The sequence below is a fragment of the Callospermophilus lateralis genome, chromosome 7 (genome assembly GCF_048772815.1).
Source record: "Callospermophilus lateralis isolate mCalLat2 chromosome 7, mCalLat2.hap1, whole genome shotgun sequence".
Classification (NCBI taxonomy): domain Eukaryota; kingdom Metazoa; phylum Chordata; class Mammalia; order Rodentia; family Sciuridae; genus Callospermophilus; species Callospermophilus lateralis.
Window position 1 is genome coordinate 65,365,215 of NC_135311.1, and position 8,873 is coordinate 65,374,087.

The 8,873-nt window shown below is 35.8% G+C and overlaps 1 pseudogene; it reads right to left on the reverse strand.

Annotated features, from left to right (window-relative positions):
• Window positions 1–6,405: 6,405 nt before the first annotated feature.
• Window positions 6,406–8,513, reverse strand: LOC143403756 (endoplasmic reticulum chaperone BiP pseudogene; annotated as a pseudogene).
• Window positions 8,514–8,873: the final 360 nt, after the last annotated feature.

The following is an 8,873-nucleotide window of genomic DNA, read 5'->3' on the forward strand; positions in this document are numbered from 1 at the left end:
ACTCTGTCTCTCCTCTTCAGTTAAACCTCACTGCCTCCCTGGGGGGCTTGAGGCTGAGGGTTCAAGAAGCCATCCCAGAGCTGGTTTAAAGGTAAAATGGTGTCTGTGTCTTTAATTTAAACTCCCTGAGGATTTTCCCACGTGACCAAACTGTTCACACCATCTGCACTGGCCCTGGACTAAATAGCACCACAAACTCTTCTTGCAATCATAGAATGAGAAAGGGCCGACTCTTATGTAGATCAACTAGGAGTTCCTTTGAGTTTGTTGAGATGAAAAGTGCTTAGAACAGTAACTCACCTAATAAATTCTCAGTACACTTCACCATCACCTGGTTAAGATCAACATTTCTTATTGTGTAGTATATATCCTTAGATAGTGGAACTGTGTGCCTTGCCAGTGGTCTGATGGCTTTCCAATAGCCCTGTTCATAGCCCATGGTCCTCATCCCTGCCACCTGCTCCTTCTCCCACATCCTTGGCCAGTGGTTTGCAGACAGGTGCACACCAGGATCATTTGCAGGTCATCATCTCATCTGACCTCCTTCTTCACCTGAGGCTGCTGGCCTCTCTTTCCTGGTTCCCAGGCACTGCTCATGTGATTTGCTGTCCTGGGCCCTTCTCCACATTGATAGAAGGGAGCTGAGCCATTGTGGTTGGATGGTAAACACCAGAACATATTTACAGTCCTGCAGAACTTCTAGCACCATGAAGAGTGCAGGCTCTGCAGCCAGGTGCCTGGGTGCTGGCTCAGCTCCTGCTCCAGTTCTTCCCTGGACAAGTCCATTGCACTAGCCCTACCTGCCTTCCTCTGTGAAGACTGACTCCTATGTGGAGATATGTTGGCATGTGGTCTTAATCATCTACTAAGGAAGAGGCTTAGAATTACTTGGTATGTAATAAGCAGTCAAAATTAAAAATTTTAACTTATCTTTTCTTAATATTCCTCATTAGGAGCTCTAGATCTTGGGATAGTAAAATTAATGGAAGCTAGCTGGGTTCAAATTCTGACTGAAGGACTCATTGGGAGCACAATTTGGAGCACATTATTAAACTAAGATCAGCCTGTTAGGCTATAGGATTAATACTACCTACTTCCTAACACACAGTTATTTCAGAAGTAAATAAAATAAATGGAATTAAGCACTTTGTATAATGCCTAGCATGTAATAAATAGGAATTACTAAACTTCAGTGCAGTGGTTTTTAGACTTTATGATTACTGATACCAGATTTAAGATCAAAGATATCATATAGGACCCTATTTTCATATGTCAATTGGAATTTAGCTCTACTAGTATCTAGAGCTGCAGTAGCAAGAAGTAGTTTTTGAAATCAGTGTGTATGAACTCTTACAACAAAAATATACTAGAAAAAAATTGAGTGAAATATAGTTTTAAAAAAGTATATTCACATATGTATATTCACTAAAGGCAGACCACAGTCAAAAAAGAGTTAGAAAATTCCTTATGAATTTCAAAAGTCTAGTTTGACCCCTGTTGAGCAGTTAGTCAAGAAAGAACTTTCACTATGTTAACACACCCCTCAGTGGCTTTGTTTCATGGAAGAATTTCCAGTCTGTTATTTTAGTGCTGTGCTATTATGCATTAGATGAACTAGTTTTCCTGGTTGGTTTTCTATTTGTAACATTCAATTGATAATCAACCCAGATTTGTTTACAAGATTTGGGACTTTTAAAGTCATTACGATGCTTTTTTGTATATACACAGCAAAGAGGCTATTTTCCAAATGATGTTATTTTGCCAACATCATGAATGAGATGCTGCCAATTTGACTGGTTTGTTAAGAAGGTCCTTTTTTTTTTAGTTTCAGGATTTCTTCTTGTAGGTCACAATTTGCTAAGTGTTTTTTTTTAACATGTATGGTGTCTAATTTTATTGAATATTCTTTAACACATCCACAATACCAGTATCTTGATGTGATGCTTCCTCTTTATCAGTGTTGTCCAATAGAACTTTCTGCCATGACAGAAATGTACAGTATCTGCACTGCACTGTCACGTATAATAGCCACCAGCCCATGAGCCCATGTGGTTACTGAGTTCTTGAAATAAGTGGTGGGACTGAGATAGTGAAATTTGATTTTGTAGAATTTTAATTAATTTAAATAGTCATACAAGGGCTTTGGTTCCTGTATTGAATGACTAATATGTAGGTTAGCAGAAGACCTTTTAATTGGTGTTCATTATAATTTTCTTTTCCTGATCTTTTTCCTTGCCTGCCTTCCTTTCTTTGTTCCTTCCTTCCTTCCATTCCTTTTTCCTCCCTCTCTCCCTCACTTTTCCCTTTTCTCCTTTCTCTCCTTCCCCCATTCCTTCCTTCCTTTTTTCCTTCCTTCCTTCCTTCCTTCCTTCCTTCCTTCCTTCCTTCCTTCTTTCCTTCCTTCTCTCTAGCACTGGAGCTCAATCCCAGGGCCTCAGCATGCAAGGAAAGTGCTTTACCACTGAAACACATCCCAGCCTTCAGGAGAGTTTTCAATTAAAGTCTCCTGAAAGAAAACTGGGTGTACAAATATAATAATTACAATTTTAGAAATGGGAGGTCCATCCATGCGTTTAATTCCAGTGGCTTGGGAGTGTGAGGCAGGAGGATCATTAGCTCAAAGCCAGTCTCAATAAATTAGTGAGATCCTGTCTCAAAAAATAAGATCTCTGAATGTGACTCAGCGGTTAAGCTCCCCAGGGTTCACTCTGCAGTTCCAAGGGGAAGATAAGAATTTTACAAATGGGAAATAATGTTTTTGAAATAGTACAAGTTACATATTTTAGCTTCAATTTAAAAGTTTAGTCCTATTCTCAGACTTTATTTACAGGACATTCTGCTATTTTTTTTTCTTGAAAACATGGTACTTAAACAAATCTGACTTTTTCAAATGTGAAAATAGAATCCACTGAGAGTTAGCTGCCAATTCCTGATAGTATTTAGTTGTAAGTTCCACAAATACAGAAAGGTTTTTTGTTTGTTTTTAGTACTGGAAATTGAACACAGAGCCTTGCACATGTTAGGCAAGCACTTAACTGAGCTTTATTCCAGCCCAGAAAGTGTTTTTAAAGATTGTCTTGTCTCTGTTATCTAGCATGGTGATGGTGTATAGTAAATTGTCATTCAATGTTTGTTTAATTATTGTAATTAAATATCAACAACCTAAAACTTTAAACTACACAACAGTCCTTAAATCCTACAATCCAATAGTGACATCAGTTCATGTTAGTAGCAAGATGGAGATGGGAACCAGGGCCACAGTGCAGTGATCCCTGGCTGGTAGCTGAAACCTCAGGATGCAAACTGCATCAGCACAGGGCACTGCCATGTATGGACACATATTTGGAAATAGCCCACTAGAATCAAGGTCTATTTACCCTACAGTCTTAGGTTCAGAGTTAGAAAGGACTTTCCACATGATTTAAACCAACATTCTTTCCCCAGAAGGATTTGTCTTTACAGTGTATTAAACATGGTTGCTATGGTCTGAATATGTTCTTCCCAAATGTATATGTTGTGACAATCACTATTGTGACAGCAGCAAAAGGGAAAATGAGACTTACTATGCTCTCAAAATCAACTTAAATAAATTATGTCTCAATTCTAATGACATATACGTTTTCACTGGTTGATAGTACAGGTAGAAAAAGTATGTAATGTGATTTATAAGTCAAAACGTGTGATTAGGTCATGGAGCTCTATATTTTTTAACAGAATGAATGCCCTTATATAAGAGGCTTCACACATCATTCACATCCCTTTCCCCCCTTCTGCTTTCTGTCAACTGATGACGCAGCAATACACGCCACCTTGGACAATGTGAATATACATAGTGTTACTTAACTGTACACTTCAAAATGGTCTAAATGGCAAATTGTAAGTGTATTTTACAATAAAAACATCAAAAGATGCATTTTCTATTGTTCAGTGTTTCCTGCTATTATTTAGTAATCACATTCATTAAGAGTACTAAGCAGCCAGGCACAGTGGCTCATGCCTGTAATCCCACTGGGAGGCTGAGGCAGGAGAATTGCAAGTTCAAAGCCAGCCTCAGCAAAAGCAAAAGCAAGGTGCTAAGAAATTCAGTGAGACCCTACTCTAAATAAAAAACAAAATAGGGTTGTGGATGTGGCTCTCTGGTACCCAAAAAAAAAGAAGCACTAATCAAAATTTCACAACCCTGTATTTGAGATTCAATTCTGCTTGCTGCATCTCTGAAAACTAAAAGCATGTCACTTAGCTAAGCCTCAGTTTCCTCATCTGTAACACAGGAATTATAAAATGCTTACTTACCCATTAGAAGTTACTGTGAAATTTCAACTTGGTAAACTCTAAATACACAAAGCTCAATAAATGTTAACTCTGATTTTATTTTTAAGTTTTCAAACCAATATGATTCTTGTACTTTGTATAAAGAAGGCTAAAAACTGGCTTTAGCATTAAAAAGTCCATTTGTTCATTTTTCCTTAGTCCTTAATGTTATGGAGAACTATAATAAGATTACATGCCCTAAAACACATTTCATATTATAGTCAAGTGGTGAGCCCATGTGTTGACCACTGAGTCAATAGTCAATAATCTTAAAGTATCATACTCCAAGAGGCAAAAATTTCAGAGAAGCCACAATAACTTATTGTACTTGAAATAATTTACATATAATAATGTGTGTATAAACCTATACATATAATTTTTATCAAGTATAATTTGATCATACAAAAACATTGACTCACAATATAGTTCACACATACCAAGAATGCTATTTTATTTTTGTCCCTTTTACATCATATTTTAGGCAAGATGATGAAACCCAGAAAATAACAGGAATGGACTAGTTTATAAAAACTGGGTATTTTATAAGTGAAACACATTCAGTCATCTACATCTCTGAAATTGCAAACAATGTGACTTACTATACTCTCAAAATGAACTTAAATAAATTATTGCTCAATTCTAATGACATATGCATTTTCACTAGTTGATAGTCCAGGTAGAAAAAGTATGTAAAGTGATTTATAAGTCAAAAGATTTCATACAAAAGGATTTTGGGGGGTGGGTACTGAAAATTGAAGTAAGGGACACTCAATCATTGAGCCGCATCCCCACTCTTTTTATGAACTTTATTTAAAGACAGGATTGCTAAGAGTTTTTGCCATTGTTAAGGCTGACTTTCTACTTGAGATCCCACCTGTCTCAGCCTCCCAAGCTACTGGGATTGCAGGCATACATCCAAAGGAATGGTTTTAACCAAACCCTCATAATGTCAGGAGAAAATGCATTGAAATTAAAAATATCTGAAGCATGCATTTTTTAAGACCATTATAAAAAATACAAAAAAGGTTAAAAATGTCATAAAATAAAAATTTATACAGATAAAGTTAAGGGGTTAAAAACTATCAAATGTATTAAAATCATCTAAAGTCAAATAAGACATAATTTATCTATATAATTTAAATTATAATATTATATAAATATATTGCATGTTATATAATACATATATAATATAAATTAAATACAATATATTTATATAACCTTCTAATTTATATTATATATAATACATTTATTTTATCATATATACATATAATAAAAATATATAAAATATATATATGTAAATTTTATGTATATTAATATATAAATATATATTCATAATATATTATATATAATTTATTTAATATACATACTTATATATTTATATATAAATTATATATATTAATATATAAATATATAAGTATGTATATTATATAAATTATATATTACATATCAAAATGTTTATGATTCATATGTATTTAATATGAATTATACATAATATATGAAATATGTGTATATTATATACACATATAATAAAATAAAATATAAATTAAATATATAAATATTATTTTATTATCTATAACATATTTATTATATATCATATAATATATTTAGATTTATATTAATTTATATTATATTGCATATCATTGTAATGTAATTATATAATAATATAATTTCTATTATTAATAAGATAATAATACAATTATTATATTAGTATAATTAATATTAATATGATATATAAAACATGGATTATATTATAATTATATATAAACAACTTATATCATATAGATATATATAAATCTATTATATGTAGTATATAATAAATAATACATAATATATAATATATAAATATATTATAATTTAAATTATATAGTTTAGTTATTTGGCTTTAGATGGTTTTAATGCTTCTGATAGTGATTTATCTCTTAGCTTTATCTGTACAAATTTTTATTTTATGACAGTTCCAAACTTTTAGTATTTTTTTTTTAAATAACATTTATTGGTGTCACTTATGGTAGAAAAAAGTTCCTACACCAGATGTGCATGACCCAATCGTTAAATAGAACATTTCTGAGGTGAACACACATCCTGACCCACATTTTTATATCCAGTTTTTTAAGATAGCCAATTCCTCCTCTCTCTCTTCCCCAAAACATGTGAGCAACTGCTAATGGAAAGCAGTAAACAGCCACTTGGGCTATAGCATTTTCAACTCCACTCTGAGGTGAAGATTCCAATTACATTTGAGACTTAAGTTCTCTTGGTTTTCTCCTAAGGAAAGTTCTGAGACCAGTATTTACAATATTACAGCACTAGCAGATCAGTGTCTTCAACTCGTCTCTTTCTGCTGTAGCCTCTTCACCAGTTGGGGGAGGGCCTACACTTCCATAGAATTTGCTGATAATTGGCTGAACAATTTCTTCTAGATCCTTTTTAGTTTTGAAGTCTTCAATGTCAGCTTCTTGGTGGCTTTCCAGCCATTCAATCTTTTCCTCTACAGCTTTTTCCATGGTCTCCTTATTTTCAGAGGAAAGTTTGCCTCCCAACTTTTCTTTATCTCCAATCTGATACTTTAGAGAGTAGGCGTAGCTTTCCAAGTCATTCCTAGTATCAAGGCACTCCTTGCATCTTTTGTCTTCCTCAGCAAACTTCTCAACATCATTAACCATCTTTTCAATTTCCTCAGGTGTCAGGCAATTTTGGTCATTGGTAATTGTAATCTTATTTTTGTTCTCTTTACCTTTGTCTTCAGCTGTCGCCCCCCAAAATAACATTCACATCTATCTCAAAAGTGACTTCAATCTGGGGGACCCCACAGGAGGAATTCCAGTGAGATCAAATGTACCCAGAAGGTGGTTGTCTTTTTTCAGGGGTCCTTTACCTTCATAGACCTTGATTGCAACAGTAGGTTGATTATCAGAAGCTGTGGAAAAGATCTGAGACTTCTTGGTGGGTACCACAGTGTTCCTTGGTATCAGTTTGCTCATGACACCTCCCACAGTTTCAATACCAAGTGTCAGGGGACATACTTCAAGCAGTACTAGGTCACCTGTATCTTGATCATCAGAGAGTACACCAGCCTGGACAGTGTCACCATATGCAACAGCCTCATCTGGGTTTATGCCACAGGATGGATCTTTGCCATTGATGAACTCTTTAACAAGTTGTTGAATCTTTGCAATTTGAGTAGAGCCACCAACAAGAACAATCTCATCAATATCAGACTTCTTTCAAGGCAGAATCCTCCAGTACTTTCTGAACAGGCTTCATGGTAGACCAGAACAGGTCCATGTTTTCTCTTCAAATTTTTCCTGAGTCGGGGTTTCAGAAAAGTCTTCTTCATAGAAGGACTTGATTTTAATTCTTGCTTAATGTTGAGCAGACAGGGTCCAGTTGGCCTTTTCTACTTCATGCTGGAGTTTCTGCACAGCTCGGTTTTCTTTCCTAACATCTTTGCCAGTCTTCTTTTTGTACAGCCTGACTAAATGTTCCATAACATGCTGGTCAAAGTCTTCTCCACCTGGATGAGTATCTCTATTGGTGGCCATGACTTCGAAGACATCAAAATGTCAATGGGGAGAAGAGACACATAGAAGGTTCCACCACCCAGATCAAACACCAAAATGATGTTCTCTCCCTCCCTCTTATCCAGACCATAAGCAATAGCAGCTGCTCTAGGCTCATTGATGATCCTCATAACATTCATGCCATCAATAGTTCCAGCATCTTTGGTTGCTTGCCAGTGGCATCATTAAAAAAGGCTGATAGAGTAACAACTGCATAGGTAACCTTCTTTCCCAAATAAGCCTCAGCAGTCTCTTTCATTTTAGTGAGAATCATAGCAGAGATTTCTTCTGGAGCAAATGTCTTAGTTTGCCCACCTCCAATGTCAACCTGAATGTATGGTTTATGTTTATGTTTCTCTTCAAACACTTTGAAAGGCAAGAACTTGATGTCTTGCTACACAGAAGGGTCATTCCCTGTGCTGCCAATGAGCCGCTGGGTTTCGAAGACCGTGTTCTCAGGTTTGGAGATGAGCTGATTCTTGACTGTATCGAGGATCAGATGTTCTTCTTCAGGGGTGAAGGCCACATAATACGGCCTGATGCACTTTCCCTGATCATTGGAGATGATCTCCACTGGCCATTCTTGAACGCCCTGAAGCAGGAGTAAGTGGTCCCCAGGTCGATGACGACCATGGTACCCATGTCCTTTTCTTGTCATCCTGCTCAGCCATGCTGCGCAGAGCAGCAGCAGAACCGCGGCCACCAGAGAGAGCTTTATCTTGCCCTAGCTGTTGGCCACTTGCTCTCATCAGCAGACAGCCAGAAGTCGCCAGCAATCCAGCAATAGGCTGCAGCTGACAGCAGTGAGGTTACAGGTCTCTTAAACTCAAGATGCCTCAACTCTGTTCGTCTGTGTTGTCTCTGCCAATGTCTCAAACTTTTTAGTATTGAAGTGCATTTTCTTTCTACAATTGTATTAATTACCATATGTAAAAACTGACAAGTAGAATTCTAGTACACACAGATTCGCAAGCTTTTAGGCCACTATGTAAATATTTAAAA